At 34.7% G+C, this 21,447-nt stretch overlaps 2 long non-coding RNA genes across 2 annotated transcripts; both read left to right on the top strand.

Annotated features, from left to right (window-relative positions):
• Nucleotides 1-14,007: 14,007 nt before the first annotated feature.
• On the top strand, nt 14,008-16,150 carry LOC133180502 (uncharacterized). Its single transcript, XR_009720341.1, has 3 exons — nt 14,008-14,416; nt 15,244-15,280; nt 16,104-16,150. It is a non-coding gene; the product is annotated as an uncharacterized LOC133180502 (long non-coding RNA).
• A 313-nt stretch (nt 16,151-16,463) lies between these two features.
• LOC133180501 (uncharacterized) lies at nt 16,464-20,709 on the top strand. Its single transcript, XR_009720340.1, has 3 exons — nt 16,464-16,516; nt 16,840-16,912; nt 20,589-20,709. It is a non-coding gene; the product is annotated as an uncharacterized LOC133180501 (long non-coding RNA).
• The last annotated feature ends 738 nt before the right edge of the window (nt 20,710-21,447 follow it).

The following is a 21,447-nucleotide window of genomic DNA, read 5'->3' as shown; positions in this document are numbered from 1 at the left end:
ACAAACTGAAAATGAAAGAAAATTGTGCTGCCACTATCTCTCAAAAAGTCGCCATTGGTGCAAATATACCGTGACAATGTTTTATCAAATGAACTGTCTTCGAAGAATAGCGTACAGTGATTTGGGAGTTCACAATCAAGATGGCACAGGAGAGAAAATTCCGGCGTCTTCAGTGCAGATTACCGAAAACGAGGCTCGGCGGATGTCATCTAGCCAAGAACAAACTGATCTGTCTGAAGCAAAACGAAGAATCAGAGACTCCGTCACAAAGTTGACGAACGAACTAAACTTTCTCGTGAAAACCCAACCTGGATCCAACCAGCCAGGTAGCTTTATCGAGAATAGAAATAACGAGAACTTACAGTCCCTGAAGTGAACCATTCTCAAAATATACCTACCTGAGTTTCCTCGGACTCTGTGCCTTGTGTGGAAACAGTATCTCTCACTCTACGGAGTACACCGGTAACATCATTCGAGGGAAAGGTATTAACCTAGCTTTATTGATCACGCCACGCAAAGTAGAAGAACAAAGGATGACCGACAGTGAAGGTCTATACATCTTGCTAAAACAAAATCAAGATGCTAGGTTGTTGAGAAATTAAACTCTAAACGAGTTTAGCATTGCTTTTTTGAAATACAAAAACATCATTTGTAAGGTATATCCTTCAAAACGACAGGAATTATATGCATACTAACGCGACATAGTAGAAATAGCATCAACCACACGAGGATCAGCCTTCTACGAGTATCAAAAGGCACTCTCAGCCTGAGCGAGCGCACTCTTACTGCAGTGAAACATTAACAGTGACTGGTCTGTTACTGTCAGAGACACTAAACACCTATATTTTCGGGTCAAAATGTGATACGATGTGAGCTCTTTAGTAGCGTGACACATGCCTCACGTTTATGTCGTAAGTCAAAGAAAGGGTACACACCTTGTTTAGGAAATGCTAAGAGAAGGATAGTGGTTGTACAATTTCTTTTGGGGACTCTCAGCTATCTCAAACACATAAATTATTTTGTTTATGTGTAACCGGAATTAGACCTCTTCAGTAGATGAATTAACTAAGTTACCAGCCAGCTTGGCTTAAAGTAGTAAACTACCTCCAGTTATGTTTGTCAACTCAGGTAAGAGGATTTCTGAACTATGATCAACGCTGTTTAAAGTTTCATGAATTTAATGAAGCGAGTATTAACTTATGTAAATGATAAATAATAATTAGTAAAGAAAAAAGAGATTCATACGTTCCTTACAGCCAGCTTTCAAGAGGGGCATTGAAAACTAAACGAGAGGAATAACGTGACGTCAGAAGTCAAGCGGTTTTATTGGAGGCACAAATAGATAAAGAACGGACAGAATGACGAAGAAACTGAAAAAAAACAGTCTAAATCACAGCTTAAAGCCAAGTCGCCGATATTGATGAAGGATAGGCTTAGAAAAGCATACCGCAGATCCCTCAGAAAAGCGTATCGTAGAAATGAGGGGTTAAATGAGAAGAACGTTTATTGTTCTTTTCAGAAAATTGAGACGGCTTTCGAAGGATTGTTTGTTTGTATGTTGTTTAACGTCCCTCTCGAAAATTTTTCACTCATATGGAGACGCCACCACTTGCCGGTGGAGAGCTGCAAATTTTGTCTTATACTCGGCACTTACGGCCATTGAGCAGTGAGGGATCTTTTTCGTGCCAGCACCTACTGCGACACGGGACCTCGGTTTATACGGTCTCATCCGAAGGACCGGTCTCCACGTCCCACAGTGGGATTCGAACCCGCGACGTAAGGATCAACTCCTTACTTCGCGACTCTAGAGCAGACGCTCTAACCACTGCGCCACGCGGGCGACGCTTTCGAAGGAAGAATAAAACACTGTATTAAATCAAACATGACCATGAATAAAGAAGATAGAACTGATGACCCAGTTATCATATCCAAAATGATCAAGGAGTATAGATATGTACAAGCTTGAGTAAAGAATCCAATTAAAGGTTCAATGAAAATTAAAACCTGAAAAAAATGTTTTTCTTCACTTCACAGCTGCTTTTTCCGAGTTGTAACCTCCGTTACGGAGTTCGTGCATGTGGTGAGTTGGAATTGCCATAAACACAAAATGAAGAATGATTGAAGTGTCAAATTTTATTTTCTTAAAGAAGAGTGTTTACTTTATCAATCAAACATAAAATTATATCACTGGAATGACTGCTAAGTCAGCAGAATGGGTATATTTCATCGCATTTTCATGCAAAACAATATACTCTGCATCCAAAATAATCATATGATAACCATCAAAATTTTAACATCGATCCAAGTGGCACCCTGTTTGGCTTTAAATTTAATCAATTTCTGATTTGTAATTTATTGTCATCTCTCGAGAGAGATGACACATTAAGTTCCAATCTCTCACCAGAGGGCGTATTACGCTTCGCTATAACACCTCTGTCAACGTCTAAATGCCAAGATTCTTGGCAAAACTTACTCTGACCTATTGTATAACAAATTACAAATTTTAAAGGTATATATTTTAACTTTAAAATTTAAAGAAAAGTTTACGTATGAAAATTAGAAAGAGATATATCTGTATCACCGTATCTTACAAGGGGTTATTTCTCGGCGGGATATTGCATCACTCATGTAAACAGATATGGAGAATGTGGAAAATTTAAATTAAATTGCCGACAAATATGATCGTGGTTTAGTTTTCAAAGACAAACAACTTGCAGCATTGACACATATACAGAAAAGTGAAGGTAATATGCTTGTTAATCTTTCTGTGATAAAGGCCACGCGTCTCCGCCTTCCGTACTACTTTTTTAGACGTTGACAGAGGTATAAGTGGAGCGTAGCGGGAACGATAACTCTGGGTAGAGATTGATTAAGTTCGTTACGGACATGAAGCCCCAGTGTAAGCTGCCATTGATATGCTGGTGGTCTGGCAAATGACACGTTTTCTAAATATAGCGATGTAAACAAAACTGCTAAATGACAAAGAATGGGAGCGATCTGTCAGACAGGCCATCTTAAAAAAGAAAAACTATACACATTAATCATAGAGAGTCACAGAGACAGAATCGCTTGGATAGTGGTGGGTCTTCAAAATACAGACAGTTATCTAATCATCGTCAGCATGGTCAGCGCGTGTGTATCAGAATGCACTAAACATGGCATCGATTAGAACGGCCAAGGCGTGGATCAAAGTATTTACAGAAAAACAAAGTGGCAGGTCTTCAAATAACATGCAGTTATCTAGGCTGTTACGTAAATGATGACCAGTGCGTGTGTATCAAAGTACACTTTACATGGCATCGATTAGAGCAGCCAAGGCGTGGATCCAAGAATTTACAGAAAAACAAAAAGTAAATACTCGCATTAAAAGTATAAATACGACTGATGTGAATTGATGTCGAAAATTTTACCTTTATGTGTATCTTAGTCATTCAATAACTTGATGCCATTTTTCAAATATTTTTTTTTAAACAAATAGTAAATGTTAAAACTAGAGGCATTGGAAGAAAGATTAATATAATCATCGTGAGTTTTTACGCATGTCTGCACTATTCTTTGTTTTTTGTTCTATAAAAAATAAATGTCAGAAATACAATATTGTTACCTCTGTATAAAAGACGCAATTTCTTTACCCGACTCGTATTTTGAGAATTTTTAATTAAAGCACCTGCAATCATTTTCTCTGTGTAACTTTAAATTGTATTATTGGTAAATGGCAAAAAGCAATCAAATCACTTCTCTTATTCTTGAAATATTATTATATAAAATGATTGTTTCCTTGAACAGCCTAAATATCAGGGTTGGTAAATTGGTACTCTTTCAGATAATTTGTAAATGTATAATTTTAGCTTATAACGTTTAAATTTTATTACTGACCTATATTTAAATGCATGTGAGGGTTATTTCTTTGGATAAACCATATATTTAAAAGTGGAAAATCTTTCGAAATCAACTGAGGGTCGGCGTCGTATAGTGAGACTTCTCCCATAGTGAGACTTCCCCCGAAAGGCTGGCTATATAGTGAGATATCCCCCGGGAAGACTGGCTATATAGTGAAACTTTCCCCCGGAAGATCGACTGGGGAAATCTCACTATATAGCCTGTCTCTCCCCCCTTTCATAGTGACCCGTGTGTAGAAGTTCCAACTCCAAGTTGTAATCTTTTTTCTGACTACCCCCCTTTTTTTGGAAAAAAGTTCTTCTGCTTGTAATCGCTGAGGAAAAAATGTTACATTCCACTGTCTATTAATGAAGCCAAAGAGATGAGATTTCAAGCTTTCTGGAAAGCCAAACTTGTTAAGGTAACGGATGTTTTGCGACAATCCCTGAGATTGTTTCGCTCCAAGAACATAAATGTGCTTCTGTGTTTAGTTCGCATAGCAAAAGTTTCAGATTTTAAATATATGTGAATATAAGGGATGGCAATTTTCAACCGATTAATCGGTCGGAACGATGGTAACCGATTACAAATTCTCTAATCGGTAAGTCGAATCAAAAAAATTAAAATATGAGTATTTTCTTACAAAATTTTGCAACAAGTTATAAATTTTATTCCAAATCTCACCGTTCACGGTAGCTCAGTCGGTAGAGCGCTCGCTCCGTGATCGGGAGGTCGTGAGTTCGAATCTCGGCCGCGACAGACCCAAGTCGATAAAAAAATGGGTAGCAACTGTTCCTTCGCCATGCGCTCGGCACTTTGAAGTGAAAGTTGCGGGTCCTTCGGATGAGACCTTAAAAACCGAGGCCCCGTGTCACGGCAGGCGTTGGCACGATAAAGATCCCTCACTGCTCAATGGCCCTGAGTGCCGAGTAAAGGTCAAAATTTGAAGCCCTTCACCGGTATATGGTGACGTCTCTATATGAGTGAAAAATTCTCGAATGGGACGTAAAACAACATACAATCAATCAATCAATATTCCAAATCTCTAACGGTCACTAAACGGTATTTAAGTTGGCGTTTTACATATCTAATTAAATTAATTTGGAGAAAATTACAGCTCTCCCTATTGACATCAGGGTGTTTGGCCAGTTTGAGAAGTGTTAATTACTGCTTAAACACTGCGCCACTTTTCAACATGAATATATCCAGCGTTTCTCTTGTCATACTTCAATGATAAATAAAGTGCCCCGCCACAGCATGATACGCCCGTCAAATATTGTTCAATTGTCATAAACAGTTTAGAGTGCAAGAAAATCATGTCAACCTTGGTACAAGGATTTCAATGATATTTCCATTCCTTATAATATTTGTTTATACATCTCCTGTGGTGTAGGCATTAATTATAACAAATATTACGTTATAGATCCTCAACTGGTTGTGTTAGAGCTTGACAAATGCCCATCTGCAGCCCCGCTCCCCCAGCTTTCAGATTTGTGAGACGTGATGCTCTTAATTAGTTGATATTTAAAAAAAATATATAAATAAATATATCATACTTAACAATATCAATTTAGTCTTAACAACTTAATCTATATCAAATTAATATTAAAAGTAAAAGGCTGGCCATCAAATGACATATGCTATAAGCTGACCAGCAGTTCTTCTAATTCCCAAAGGATACAGATAAGAGCTGCTTAATCAGAGATCCTCTAATAGAAATGATTGAGACAGCTAGCCTCCCTACACTGAACTCATTAATTAATCTTTAACTGGATGCATGTCCACTCATTACTCTCAACGGATGAATGGATCTATACATACTATCTGCTTTGTAGTGCAATAAAAATGCATATTTATGTCATTCTGAAATTAAATTTGAAAACAAAATTTTTTTGTTAGAAAGATTTATAAAAAAGAAAAAAAAACTTGTGTAATCTTGATGCAACATTTTAATAAGGTTCCTGCATTACTCTTAGACTTGTATGGACTATTTACCATAATTAAAACATTTTTTTAAATACTTGATTATTTTTTTTTTTTAGATTTAATGTCAGACTGGTTTTAAGCTGCAATTCATTCCAATCCCCCCCCCCCCCCGAGTATAATTAGTTTTAATTATATTATACAATATCAAATTAGTTTATTATACAATATCAAATTAATTTATTATACAATATCAAATAAGTTTTAATTACTTTTCACCAAATTCATTTTAAAAGTTAGGCTAGCCAACTATTTAATCCAACAGGGCTGATTCTTTTTGCCCAGTTCCCAAGAGATATAGATAACACCTGCTTGATCAGAGATGCTCTACCAGTTAGCTCCTCACACTAAACTCATTAATTTCTCTCTAATTTGACATGCAATTTTCTGTTATCAAATTCTCCTTGACCAGTGCTTGATATTTTACACCCCTGGGAGAGGTGGAATTTCTCTTGTAGCATTACATTTGTTATAGATTGCTGTAAAGTATATAATGAAAAAAAATAAGTATTTTCTTGAATTAACATTTATAACACAATTGATGTATACACTAATGTTTATTAGTATGTTTATTTCTGTATTATCTATTATATATTTTGTATGCATTATCTATTTATGTTACTGATATCTCTGTATCTGAGTTCTCTTATAATAACAATACTGTCTTATTGACAAACAAGTGTCTCAGGGCATAATAATCCCTGTGTTTGTCTTAAGAACCAATGTACTGAAATGCGATACTTCTTTTAATCCGAATTATGGAATTAATTTAAAATACCTCTAAAAGGAGATTGGATCATCGGATTATTCTATTGGTCCGAATTTCATCTATTCATCTTAAGGAATACATTTCTATTTCTGGCTTAAAAGGTGATTAACCTAAGCCACTAAAACTAATTAACAGCTGGAATCGGATCACTAACTTATTCTGCCTTACATTGACCAAAGTCATCTTGATCCAAAACATCCCTAAGTGGTTTAATAGGATCAGTAAAATATAAACTATGACCAGCAGTTTGCCTGGACACGGGTGTCGCCATACACCAATACCTTGGAGACTGAACATGGGTATAAAAGGATCCAGACCGGAGGAGACGGCCAGACTAAGAGAGAGAGAGAGAGAGAGAACACTACCGATCAGTACAGATCAAACAGAACAGAGACTCGGGAATATCTCCTCCCCTGAACTGGGAAAGTGAACTAAAACATTTCAATCTATTTTTGAACTTTATAAATCTATACGATCACTTTTAATTTATTGTGAACTTTATCTTATTGTTGGACTTGAAACTTTATGTAACGAAATTAAAAATCTCTTTGAATTGTATAATCTTGTCTTTATTCTAGCCTTGCTCTGTTACACATTTTTTTTTAATAAGGATACTGAAACACTCTTGCATTTTTTGGGATTGTGTAATCTAATAGTAAAAAGACAGTTTTCTTTTATTTTCACTTAAATTAAAGGTCACAGTGACCTTGAAATAGGTCGCGACACACCTTCTACCTAAGATGCATAAATTGGCCAAGTTTGATGATTCTAAGTCCAAAAGTTTTCTAGTTATGAGCCGTACAGGATTTTCCCATATTTGGCCATAGCATCTTAATTAAATGTCAGAGCGACCTACTTTTAGTGCGCGACACACCTTCTAACAAAGAAGTATCAGCTGACAAAGTTTGATAATCCGAGGCCTAATAGTATTAAAGTTATGAGCCGGACACGAGAAAAGCTAACAGACAGACAGACGGACGGACATGAACGCCGTAACATAATAAGTCCCGTCTAAAGACGTGCGTATAAAAAATCACTATTGAGTACTGTTTACAATTTGGTGTAACTACTTTCAACGTGTAACTACCCATTGTCATTGAAAATGCCGCCCCTAACTACATCGCATGCTTTGAAATATTTAAAGAGAGATCATGAAACAAAATTCCCTAATCTCGCTGGCTTAGCAAACAAATATTAATCTTTTCCTCTAACAACAGTGCCATTCGAAGGAATATTTTCAACAGCCGGTATTATAATTCACAAACTAAGGAGTCGTCTGTCCTTGTGTGTTGTCGATCAAATTATATTCGTCAAATCGATGCGAAATCTAATGGCATTAACTACAATGAAGAGGGCGACACTAGTGCAGATTGACTTGAAAAACTGTTTACTCTGTTAAGTAAAGCATGTTTCAGTGATTTCCTTATTCTTTTTCTTGCTGTATAAAAAATAAACTCGTGGTTAGAGCGTCTGCTCTAGAGTCGCGAAGTAAGGAGTTGATCCTTACGTCGCGGGTTCGAATCCAACTGTGGGACGTGGAGACCGGTCCTTCGGATGAGACCGTATAAACCGAAGTCCCATGTCGCAGTAGGTGTTGGCACGAAAAAGAACCCTCACTGCTCAATGGCCGTAAGTGCCGAGTATAGGTCAAAATTTGTAGCTCTCCACCGGCAAGTGGTGGCGTCTCCATATGAGTGAAAAATTCTCGAGAGGGACGTTAAACAACATACAAACAATAAAAAATAAACTCACAAATTATTCTGATATTAAACACAAGCAGTATATTACATTTTTTTATTTATTTATTTATTTTTTTTTTTAATATTTCTGAAATAGAGCTTACAGAGGATAAAAAAATATAATTATCTAATAAATGTGTATTTTTGATACGATTAACCGGTTCATCGGTCGGAACGTCTTGCGGTTAACCGATTGGCAATTCTGTAATCCATTGCCATCCCTAGTGAACATAGATATTTTTTAGACCATTTAGTTTGTTTTTAGCTCTAATGGTCAGCGACCAGAAGAGCTTATGCGATAGTAAGGTGTCTGTAGTCCGTCCGTCTGTAAACAATTTTTCAAAACGCTACTCCTCCTACAGTTTTGGACTGATTTCAATATAACTTGGCACATAAGTAGACTAGACTAAGATACGTAATTCTTTGTATCGGATTTTGATTTCAATAAACGGTGTTGCCATGGTTACTAAAAATAGAAATTTCTTTAAAATACTTTCAAAACGCTACTCCTCCTACAGTTTTGATCTGATTTCAATATAACTTGGCACACAAGTAGACTATAATAAGATACATAATTCTTTGTATCGGTTTTTGATTTCAATGAACGGTGTTGCCATGGTTACTAAAAATAGAGACTTCTTTGAAATGCATTCAAAATGCTACTCCTCCTACAGCTTTGGTCTGATTTCAGTATAACTTGGCACACAGTCAAGTAGACTACACTTAGATACATAATTCTCTATACATGTACCAGTTTTGGATTTCAATGAACAGTGTTGCAATGGTTACTTAAAATAGAGATTTCTTTGAAATACATTCAAAATGCTATTCCACCTACACTTTTTGTCTGATTTCAGTATAACTTGGCATACAAGTAGACTACACTGAGATACATAATTGTCGTTATTGTTTTTTGATTTTGATGAATGATGTCGCCATGGTTACTTATATCCAAATTTCCGTAAAATTGTTTTAAAAGGCTACTCTTCCTACAGTTTTAGTCTGATTGCAATGAACTTGCCACAAAAAGAGACTAACCCAAGGATCATTATTCTATTTATTGCCGTTGCAAAGTTTCAAGTCCAAGTTCTACTAACATACAATCAATCAATCCTTTATAAGTACAACCAGTAGAGCTACAGTCTCGTCAGAGACTTCTGGTTTAATTTGTGAAGATTCTTTGAAGTACAAAGCATAATTATCATTATTTTAACACCATGCTAATTATGTCAGTGGATACTTAAACATAATAATACCGCCATCTAATTAAGTTATTATTGCTGGCTTGGACAGCCCACACGTAAACTTCAATTTGGAGACTGGAGTATATATTGATGAGACAAGTGATAATTATGAGACCAAGGTAAGTATTTATATTGGTAATTTTTCCTGAAATAACCATCAGTCTTTAAGACGATAAACATAAGAAGCAACAATGGCAGGTATGATTGAAAATGGGATATGTTTAATTTATTGACATGGTTTTTTATAAAGAAATTTTATCAACCATAGAACAAGGTTTATTTTCAAATAAAGCAATTTATATTAAAAATCTTGTACTTTAGTTGATGTCAGAATGTGTTTTATCTTTCTAGTATTTTATTAAAACATTTATTTGTAAACCTGAATATAAAGCCCCCTTTTTTTCTGTGATCCGTTTTTATCCGGTTCCTTAATTTTTTCAAAGCCCTTATCTCTCTCAGCCAATCAGATTGCCGCGCAAGGCATCTATTTACACAATTCTTTGTTTACTCGGGAGTACTAGAAAATTTTCTGACGAAAAAGCAAGCGTTTCATTGTAATTATCAACTTGATCGCCCTGTGCTTTTGCAGTCAATTTCGTAAGATCCATAGTTTTGATCTGTACCACTGTGCAACTTTGCAGGTCGGTATTTCGTACTTTATAATCAAGAACTTTCTGTTCAACTTATGTAAGTGAATTTGAAGAAAATGGCGGATCGTAGGGGCTCCCTACGGGTTAGCCTTATTGGACATTCCCTTATCCGTCGTCTCAGAGATTTTATGACTCATAATCCCGATAGCTTCAATCTTCGCCTCGACAGTGAACAGTATCAAGTGTCTTGTTTGGCCAGATGTGGTCTCACTATTACCAGACTCAGCTCCTTACGTCAGTTCACATCATTTCTTATAAGACCAGATTTGGTATTCATAGAGATTGTTGGAAATGGTTTAGTTTGCAGCACTCCGAACATTTCAAAGCTGGTTAAATACATTATCGCTTACGCGCAATGCTTAACTCATGGTTGCGGAGTCAAACAAGCTATAATTGGCCAAATTCTCAGGCGGGACCCGCAACACTCTACTGCTTTCTACAACAAAGATGTTTTGTCTGTAAATAATAAACTTGCACCAGCTTGCGCCAGCCTGTCAAACATCTCCTTTTGGAAACATCGGTTTTTTTTTTTTTTTTTTTTTTTTTGGTCTACAATGGACTATTTGGCAGTGGATGGTGTTCACATTCGAGCAGATCTCAAAGTGAAATATACTCGGAAGTATCTTCAACGCATTAAATCTGCCATTCTGCATGTTCCTAAAAATATTTAGATGGGGATTTAATTTCCTTGTTAATATTGCACTTAATTTTGATCCCCTAGTCTCACTTTGAAGCACATTATTCATTTGTTGTCAAAAAAAACGTAAAATGTTAAGACATTTATCATACACGTCTTATATATTAATAATATTTCTGCTTAAAAGCACCTACTAATCAACTATTTGTTATGTACCATTTGTGTGGTATGAACTGAAAGCACATTTTGTGTTGTCTGTGTATTTATCATTGCCTTTTCACTTTTACAAGTTTGAGCTTGTATGAAGTGTGCCTATATTGTTTTTCAATTTGGCAGAATTCAATGTTGAGTTTGTACTCAACTCATGCAAGTATGTGCTTGTCTGCTGTGACATTACAGCTTTGCCAGTTTGTGCTCGCCTTACAATGCTATTAAATGTTGATTTCTGATAATATTGTGAGTATGTGCTCATTATTTGCTTTCTTAGTAAATTGCAGAATTCATTGTTGAGTTTGTGCTCAACTCATGCAAGTATGTGCTTGCCTGCTGTGACATTACAGCTTTGCGAGTTTGTGCTCGCTTTACTATGCTATTAATTGTTAATTTCTGATAATATTGTATGTGCTAACTATTTGCTTATTTAGAAAGTGGCTGCTTGCCATTACCACACTGTGAGTTTGTGCTCGCATCGCAATACATGCATGTTTTTGTAACTGTCTGTTTTGTTTTGTATCTACAGTTGTACCGACAGTTCAAAAACTGATCTTTATAATTTTATATAATAAAATACCACAAGATTTGGTTATACAGTAGAAGTACATATATTTATATATTAAAAAAAAACGAAAAGTTGGCATTAAAAAGATTCACTTTTATTTCTTTCGTACAACTTTAAGGCTATTTTGTGTTGTTGTAAGTGTTACACTTGCTTACATTAAAACTGTGTTTCCCCCTTTTCAGACAATGCCGCCTAAACGTAGACAGGCACAGGCACAACTAACTAATATCCCAGCTACGCAGCCTTCCAAACAGCAAAGGAAGAGGCCTTCAACCACTGTTGCACCCACCCATATGTCCATTGACTATGATTTACTTGCGGATGCCATTCTGAAAAAAAAAAACAAAAAAAAAAAAACAAAGAACTCTAGACAACCAACATCAGCTCCTACAGGAAATCCAGAAATATTTAATCCCGCTCCCACTGACGGAGTCATTACAGAACCAACACACGACCAAATATCCAATCCAGTCTTTGCCATCATTCATAATGCCAGCAATAAATCAGCCTGCCAAACGACGCAAGCAAACACTGAGGCCTCCACAAAAGCCACAGCTGATCCTGCACATGTTTTCAATATTCTTGCAGTGTTGAATACTTTATTTGGAGGTGAGTCAGCAGCCAACAATGCTCCTCAACCTTTAATTTTTTTCTAATGATAATCCTCTGGGGGCCACTGTTTCGAACAGATTAAAACAGAAAATTTGGGACAATACTTTTTAAAATCTGAGATTACTGCTTCCCAATCAACAAGAGGATATTTTTTTCTGAAAATGGGGTAATCAATTTCTAACAAGGCAAATTCCAAAAATTTCCCAATTCTATCAACCAATGGACATCTGCCTTCCTTATTTTTTCATCTATTTATGTCCAAAAGACGCCTTCAGATGCAGCCCAACTCTTAAATACATTTATATGATTCGCGAGGTGAGTTTCTCAACCAAGAGTGACTCCTGGCGTTATTATGATGAAGAATTTCGCAAATTGCGGCAGTCCTCTCCCTTGGCTTGGCAAGAACCCCTACCCGAGCTTGTGTTAAGAGCAAATCTCTAGCCTAGTAAATTTCGTCCCTCAAACCAACCCTTTCTTGCCAAGAATAAATTCAACAGCTATTCTAATCCAAAAATCAAGTTCTGCTACTCATACAACCAAGGTCAGCCCTGAAGCAGCAAAACAAGGGCTTTCTCAAACTGAAATCCCAAAACTAGGCAGAAGGAAATCATATGCTGTACAAAAATACATTCGCTTTAATTCCCTACACAATAAAGTCACATCCCTGTAAGGTTCCTCAATGGTTGCTGACTCACCATCCCGATATTTAAATGTACTATCTAATTAATTAAATGACTTTACCATAGCAGGTTCAGAATTTTTCTGCCTGTTATCTGTGTTTATTATACCTCTGTGAATTTTTTCTATATAAAAATATTACGAATAAACATGCTATTTTTTCCAAACAGCCCCTACCGTGGAATAGTTTTTGTGCTATTTGCCCATGGTGAAATAGTCATTAAACTATTCACCGGCAGCATTCTGTTTCCCTCGCTTTTCATCTCGGAACTCTTCTGGTTTTATACAGATTGTGATGTAACACAAGTAAAGACTGCTTCGGTATAATAAAACACTTATTTACTGACTATTCGGACAATGGCAAGTTTATCGTTCCCCTCGACAGCAACTATTTCCCTCGGCTGCGCCTCGGGAAATAGTTTCTGTCTTGGGGAACGATAAACTTGCTATTGTCCTCATAGCCAGTAAATAGGTGTATAATATACATCTCGGCTTTAATTTTAACAGATCCTGAAGTTGTCTGCCGGTTTAGTATTCTTTCCATCACTTGGTTCAGAATTTATTTGCCTCTGTCCCTTGTATTTGGTGCCATGATATATGTGTAGCAATAATGGTTATTTTTTTCGGGTATCATTTATTTAGGTGCATTAATATCCTTAATTTCCTCATCTACTCTCTTCAATGTCTGCACCAGTTTTTTCTTCATTAGGTATATCCAATTTCATAAGTTTACTGAGAGCCCCCTTCTTCTTTTATCGAACACGTTGTGTACATATTATGTTTGTATATTTTGATACAATTTCCTAAACCTTCACTGTAACATTTTGTTGTATTTTGCTAACTCTTACCTCACAATCATAAGGCATTAAGTTCTGTGATCTGTTATCATGTAATTTTGTAACATGTTCTTTATTACTTTAGTCCCAACCATGTGTGTTCATATAACAACGTTACATATTCAGGGAATTACCAAGGCAACAACTTGAGTGTTGCTTCAACCCGTTGGGTTGATGGCTTTTTTATGCACCTCATACACACCTCCTAACCTTATTTGCATAAATCGGAACTTTTCGGAGATAAACGTCATAAAATATGAACAAAATCCGTAAACGTCCGAACAGCTTTCATTGCGAGAACTCTCGAGAATTAGAAGAGACCAACACGCGAGTGGTGAAAATCGAGAGAAATATTCAACTTGAAAAAAGAGGTAAAACTTTATGTTTTCTCGATTTACAAGGTTTTTAAATTGCATAAAGTTGAAAAACAAACGTTTCTTTACATGAAAAGTGAAAGTATGTATGAAGTTTCTCATTCTGCCACGTGCTATTGTACATGAAAGTGTCAAAACAGCACCTCTCGATTTTGTAAACATTTTTCCACGTGCAAGGGAGTAGTTGTGTCGGTAAAGATGAACATACATACACTGGTTTAGGAAACAAAAGCACTCGTAAGAAGAAGTCGATTTATTTTTTTCGATTACCTGTAGCACAAAATGGCTAAATATTTAAGGCCAAGTTTGTAAAATGCTGTAAAAGCATGTTTTGAATTGAAGAGAAAATGTAGGTGTGCTATAGTCCGTTCCTAAACAAGCTATGTGTATTCAGAGATTGCCCATGATCTGTGAGAACCTTGTGTCTCTTTTTTAACATCAAGAGACTAAGATTTAATTCTATCCATATCATAGTACATGCACACAAGCTCTGCCGAATTTCCTCTATATATGTATAGGTCATTAATAGGTGTTTACATTTGTTTACATTTTGCACTTTTAATATTGTCAGTTATTTATACCAATTATGCTGTTTTCAATAGAACCTAATGATAAGAAAATGTTTGCTACTTCTCTTATTTATCACAGAATTTATGATCAGATGATGCCATGCAGTTCTCACATATATCAGACTATACAGACATGAATATTAATTTAATACACCCAGACTTTACATATGCAGTTTATGATATCCTGGAACATTTCTTGCATGTTTACCACTTTTAACTTATGAATACAATGTACTTTAAGTTAGTTGATTTTTTTCTTATAAAAATATTGTCCATCCAAAACTAACTAATGAAATGGTATAAATATTATACAGTAACATTGCAGGCATCAATCTGTAATATTGAAATTATTTATTTAAGACCTCTGTCAATGTAAACATAATTTACAGTGATGTTTTGCATTTTTGTTTGAGATAATATATAATTTACATATTGTAAATTTATTGTTATATGTTAATATTAAAAGTAACTATTTTTTTGCTTCGTCTATTTCAGGTTTAAGTACATGTTGAACAGCCTTCTCCATAAAGCGGTATGAAAAAAAAGCACACAATTAATAATATAAAGTCATGAAGAAAAAAAAAATTATTAAATTTAGAAAATCTATATTATGTAGCATAAAAATGTGACATTCCAGGGCTAAAAATAATTATTTTCTTTCACTGGTCACTATAGGGCTATCACCTTAAATTTTTTCCTGGTAAACTCAGTACTTCGACTGTCCCACTGAGCCAGTAGATTTTAAAAAGACTGGCCCAAAACCATAAAAAATAATAGTGATATATTTTTTGTTTATATTTTGATACTTAGTTGTTTATCTTAACAAAACAAGAAAAGACAGAACTTTGCCTGGCAAGTTTAGTTACTAGCCCAACCATAAATGAATTTTGTTACATGTATACATAATAAACAATGACCCAATGGACACGTACCCTCACTATGTACTAGCCTAAATTAAAAATTCATTGGCCCCAGTCCAGTGGGCCATTAATTATTTCGAGCCCTTCATTGTAAATTTGTAACTTACTATAATTCAGTAAGTTGGCAACAATCTGTGCTTTTTTTGTATGTTTTTTTTTTTAATGATATGTCCATCCGCACCAGTGATGATCCCACACAAATTACACACACAAGGAAATAATTTTATTTCATTAAAAAAAAATTAAATGGGCTTTACAGATTTATCATTTTTGACTTTTTAAGAATGACATGTTGATTGAATTTGAAAATGAACTTCCATGTGCATGGTGCTGTAATGCACATAAATCATAAATGAGAATTTCATTCTAAAAATACCAACTATAAAAATAAATAAATCTAATCAAATTATTATTTGGAATGTATGTTTCTTGCAGGATATTCTGAAGACAGCGATGACGTGAAAGTTCAAGATTTGCCTATTGTGAGCATTGTAAGGATAATTTTATAACATTTTATATGTAACATTATTACATGTATTTAGTTATTATCATGCCTGATTTGAAGAAACAAAGATAGGATATTTTGATTTTGCTCAGTTGCACCAATATCTGTTATACATGTGTATCTATGAAAAAAAACCTGTGGATAATTTGTCAGACAGAGAGATAGAGAGAGGGAGGGCTTTTGATAATTGAAAATCATGCATCCGTTACTTTTTTTGCTTGTTCAAATGATTTATTCACATTGTTTTTTTTTTCAAATGATTTATTCACATTCTTTTTTTTTTTCGGTAATACAGAATGGGTCAAAAAATGCACAAAGGTTAATCACATCATGCTGCATTGCAGTGAGTTTATATGCAGAGAAATTTACCATTAAATGATATTTTAAAAAAATAGAAATAAACAGTAAAACACACTTGGCTGTATGTTTATGCAAACAATTTTTTTGAACTGCCAATTATGCCAATACATGATTCAGCATATTCTGCACACTTAAAATGATTTACATATTTGTATGATTTGCAACTAGTGCAATGCAATTTGGCAGTATTGTTCATTCATGCAGTTCTCTTTGTGATCTAACTGCAAATACATGCATATATATTTTTATTTGTACTAATTAAGTTAAGAGGATTGTATTAATTTATTATTCATATTTGTATTTCAGCTGTAACAGAACAATTTATCTGATGCAAGCATCAATCATGAGAATAAGAAAGGAGGTTAGGTCCAAAGAGAAGGTATGTTTATAAGTGGTGATGATATGTTATTGATGTAAAAAAATTATAGCAATTAAATAGAAAGAACAATTGTAATTTTGCCAGTCAGAAAAAAACAAAATGAAACATTTTTTTTAGCTCAACTGAGTCAAAGGCTCAAGGCATAGGGACTTGAGACAATCTTAGCAAAATCGGGTATATAGTATAAAAGGGCTCCCCTGTTATAATATAGCTATATACCTGATTTTGCTAAGATTGTCTCAAGTCCCTGTAGCTCAAGGTAGCTTTTCTGATCAAAATTTGTCCCTTGTCTGTCATTGTTGTCATTGTAAACTTTTCACATTTTCATCTTCTTCTCAAGAACCACTGGGCCAATTTCAAACAAACTTGGAACAGATTATCCTTGGGTAAAGGGAATTCAATTTTTTTCAAATGAAGGGCCACACCCTTTTTCAAGGGGAGATAACTAAGAAGTAGTGAAAATTGGCTGTATTTAAAAATCTTCTTCTCAAGAACCGGAGGGCTAGAAAAAAAATTTAATTTAAGTGAAAGCTTCTTGACAAAATGTAGATTCAGGTTTGTTCAAATCCCCAGGGGTAGGGTGGGGCCATAAAAGCCAATCAAAGTTCTACATAGAAATATATAGGAAAAATTCTTTAAAAAATCTTCTTCTCAAGAACAGTAAAGCCATGATTGGTGATATTTATATGGAAGCATCCTTAGGTAGTGTAGATTCAGATTTGTTCAAACCATGACCCCCAGGGTAGGGTGGGTCCATAATAGCCAATCAAAGTTTTGCATAGAAATATATATAGGAAACATTCTTAAAAATCATCTTCTTATTAACAGTAAAGCCATGATTGGTGATATTTAAATGGAAGCATTCTTAGGTAGTGTAGATTCAAGTTTGTTCAAATCATGACCCTTGGGAATAAGGTGGGGTTATAATGGCCAATCAAATTTTACATAGAAAAATCTTTAAAAATCTTCTTCTCAAGAACAGCAAAGCCATGATTGGTGATTTTCATATGGAAGCATCCTCAGGTAGTGTAGATTCAATTTTGTTCAAATCTTACCCCCAGAGGTAAGGTGGGGCCACAATGGGGGATCAAAGTTTTACATAAGAAAATGGACGAAAAAATCTTTTTCTCAAGAACAGAAAAACTATGTTTAGTCATATTGACATGTAAGCACCCTCATGTAGTGAAGATTAAAATTTGTTTAAAACATGACCCCTGGGGGTAGCAAGGGGCCACAATGGGGGATCAAGTTTTAAAAAGTATTATATTGGAAAAAAGTCTTTAAAAAAACTTTAAAAATCTTCTTCTCAAGAACAGCAAAGTTATATGCTATATGGATATTGAGGCATCCGCAAGTAGTATAAAATTCCCTCCCCCCCCCCCCCCCCCCAAGTAAACTTTTCAATACTGAACTGATTTGTGCTTTTTTTCTAGCCGATGTCCTCAGGTGAACCCATGGGCCTCTTGTTAAAGTCTTAATTCTTGTCAAGAACAGACAGGTCATGATAAGTCATTATCGTCATATTATCTTGCTAGCATCCTCTGAGATAGTGCAGAGCAGATTCAGATTTGTTTGAACCATATTCCCTGTGGGTAGTGTAGGGCTACAGTGGGGATCAAAGTTTTATTCTGAAATATTTAGGGTAAAAGCCTTTTAAAAGACAGGCCCACCATAAATCATATTATTATGCATGATTAAATTCATCTTGGTAAGGAATCCCATAATCTAGGGTTAAGGATGGGCCATAATTAGGGGTAAAATATTTATCTGTAAATATTTAAGGAGGGGGGATCTTATGTAAATATTGGAAAATCCTTTTTGTTCATTTCATGGATCTTAGGCTAAGAGGGGGCTAAAATAAGTTTTCATAATTTTATTTTCAATTTTAAGGAGACTTAATTTTGTTTTTTATCTTTCTGTCTTTCAATTAATCTTTAAACATCAAACTAGTTGCAACTTAAAATAGCTGGTTATAAATCATCAACAGAGCTCACAAACAGTATGTGGTTAAAATATCTACAAATATCAGAGAAAGGAAAACAATATTTTGGGGCATAGAAAAGGGGCTTAACTCTTATCATTTCAACACGTGAAAAATGTGTGTTGTTGAGAAACATTTGAATATAGTGCCGTCTAATTATGTACAGCTAAACTTCAGTATCTTAAAATCAAACAATGTCGACTACCTGGGGTATGTTGACATTCATCAGTATTACCTAGATAAATGATTTGCTAACACTTGGAAATGTATATGATTTATTTATATTTAATTGGTTCATTTTGTACAAATCTTTTTCTCATGCATATTGTTGATGAACATTATTATACCTCTACTGATTTTTTCCCTATATAACATTAGATCGTTAGATGTGACTGTTTCCCTAGAAATCGTTAAGAATGGACTAATCCCCGTGTGTTAGTCAAGTGAGCTAATCTCTGCTTCGAAAGCTAATTCCCGGCTAACCATAAACCTTTAGGTTTTACTTTAACATTGGTATGATATGTGAATGGACTAATCCTCATGTGTTAGTTCAGTAAGCTGATCGATATCCCTGCTTTGAAATCATGCTATCTGAATCCTCTAAATTTTAAGTTTGTATCGGTATAATAAAACAGTTAAAAGTATATCATTGAGGGAGTTAGCAAAATTCCAGTTCCTCTCGAACAGGACTATTTCCCTCGGCTTCACCTTGGGAAGTAGTGCTGGCCTTGGGGAACTGGAATCTTGGTAACTCCCTCAATGATATACTTTAACTGTATAATAATAAATTGATTTTGCATCCATATATGGCATATACTACTATTCCAATAACAGCATGTCACTTTGTTTGATAAAGCATGCAGTTTCACATGTTGACCACCATATTTTTTCATTGATTTGGGCATTTAATTTCAATGATAAGAAATACTATTTTTCACATGAACAGAGAAGCCGACAATGGTTTTGACTGACCATGTGTTGTTGCTTATTACAAATGCTGTCATTGTAAACAATCATTCGGTGCGACTGCTCAGTATTATCAGTTTATTGCTGGATTCTCTATTTCATATGCAAAGTAGTATTCATTTCATTGAAATTTAAGGAGGCGGGGGGGGGGGGGGGTCAACAAATTAACCATCAGATACAACTTATTTTTTTAGATATGATATCTCAAGCTGTCAGCTATCATTTGGCAAAGAAAAAATTCATACTTTTTAGTTTTAAAATTTGATCATTTTTGTATATCTTTATATGGAGCTCTTCTTCTAAAGGAGATCAATATAGTCTAAAAATGGCCACGACCACCCAGCCCTCTTAACACCCAGTCAATGAGAAATGTGGTGTTCAACATGTGAAACTTAAGCATGCTTGATCTAACAAAGGGGCACGCTGTTATTGATGTGATAGTATGATTTTTTTATATACTCGGTTTAGGGTTCAACTTTGGTATCTCGAACACTGAGTGATATCTTGATCACTATGGAGATGTCAAAGTCATTTTGAAGTCCCTTGAACCACATTTTTCTTCTTTATATCTTACCCTCAAGCTCTCAACCCCTTGAATATCTCAAAGTTTTTCATTGGTCCCATTGAGTTCAAGATAATAAGGTTTGACTGTATTATACTGATTCAAATTAATGGATGATGCATTATAAATAAAGCAATCTTATATATTATTGCATTTATATTTTCCAGGCAATGTAAGAAATGATTGCTGAATTCCTGAGGATTGGGATGAATCTTTTCTATTCTTAATAACTGTCCAAACATCATTTGAGGATCCCTTCCTAAGAAAAGAAGAATTTGCCTATTCAGAGAGTCCATAATTTACAAAATATTATGTAACATAAAACTAGCGTCTTCATATTTTATTTAATTATAAAACAGTAGTAGAATATGTTTGGAAAAAAGTAGGGGGCTATAACAAGCTCTCACTGGTACTGCATGTCTAATATACATGTATTAGATTTTTTAATTACACATGTATTTTAAAACAGATTATCAGTAAAATGTTAGTCATTCAGTGGCTTTTATTTAGATTTATTATTTTAAAAAATGGAACTTGAATCTGTTTAAATAGGAAGGAAAAAAAAAACTAGAATTCAGAAGGTACATGTACATGTATTTAGTTTTGTTTATTATAAGTTGTTCAAAATTTAGGGAGCTTGTGAAGGATATCTAAATATTATTTAAAAATTTATTTTTCATAGTTAAACAATTTAATTTTTATGATAACATATGCTCTGTAATTTACAACTTCATTTGTTGTACAACATTCCATTGTCTGTCTACCTGTAGGAGTTCATTTCTTGTAAATAAAAATGAATACATGATGTTTGTTCACATTGCCATTTTTTTTTATATACGAGTCCTGAGTTATAAATTTTGTACATACCTGTATGTACCTTTTTTATTAAATAATTTAACTTTAACCAAATATTAACTGAATCTAATTTTGTAGGTTGATACCTTCCAGAAATATTTACGTCTACCAGGTACATGTGAAATCAAATACTGTATACTTGAAAATCAGGATATTTATTAAATGGAAATC

The sequence above is a fragment of the Saccostrea echinata genome, unplaced genomic scaffold, assembly GCF_033153115.1.
Source record: "Saccostrea echinata isolate AGI-Se365-2 ecotype Australia unplaced genomic scaffold, CSIRO_AGI_Sech_v1 ptg000006l, whole genome shotgun sequence".
NCBI lineage: Eukaryota > Metazoa > Mollusca > Bivalvia > Ostreida > Ostreidae > Saccostrea > Saccostrea echinata.
This window is presented reverse-complemented; position numbering and strand designations above follow the sequence as displayed.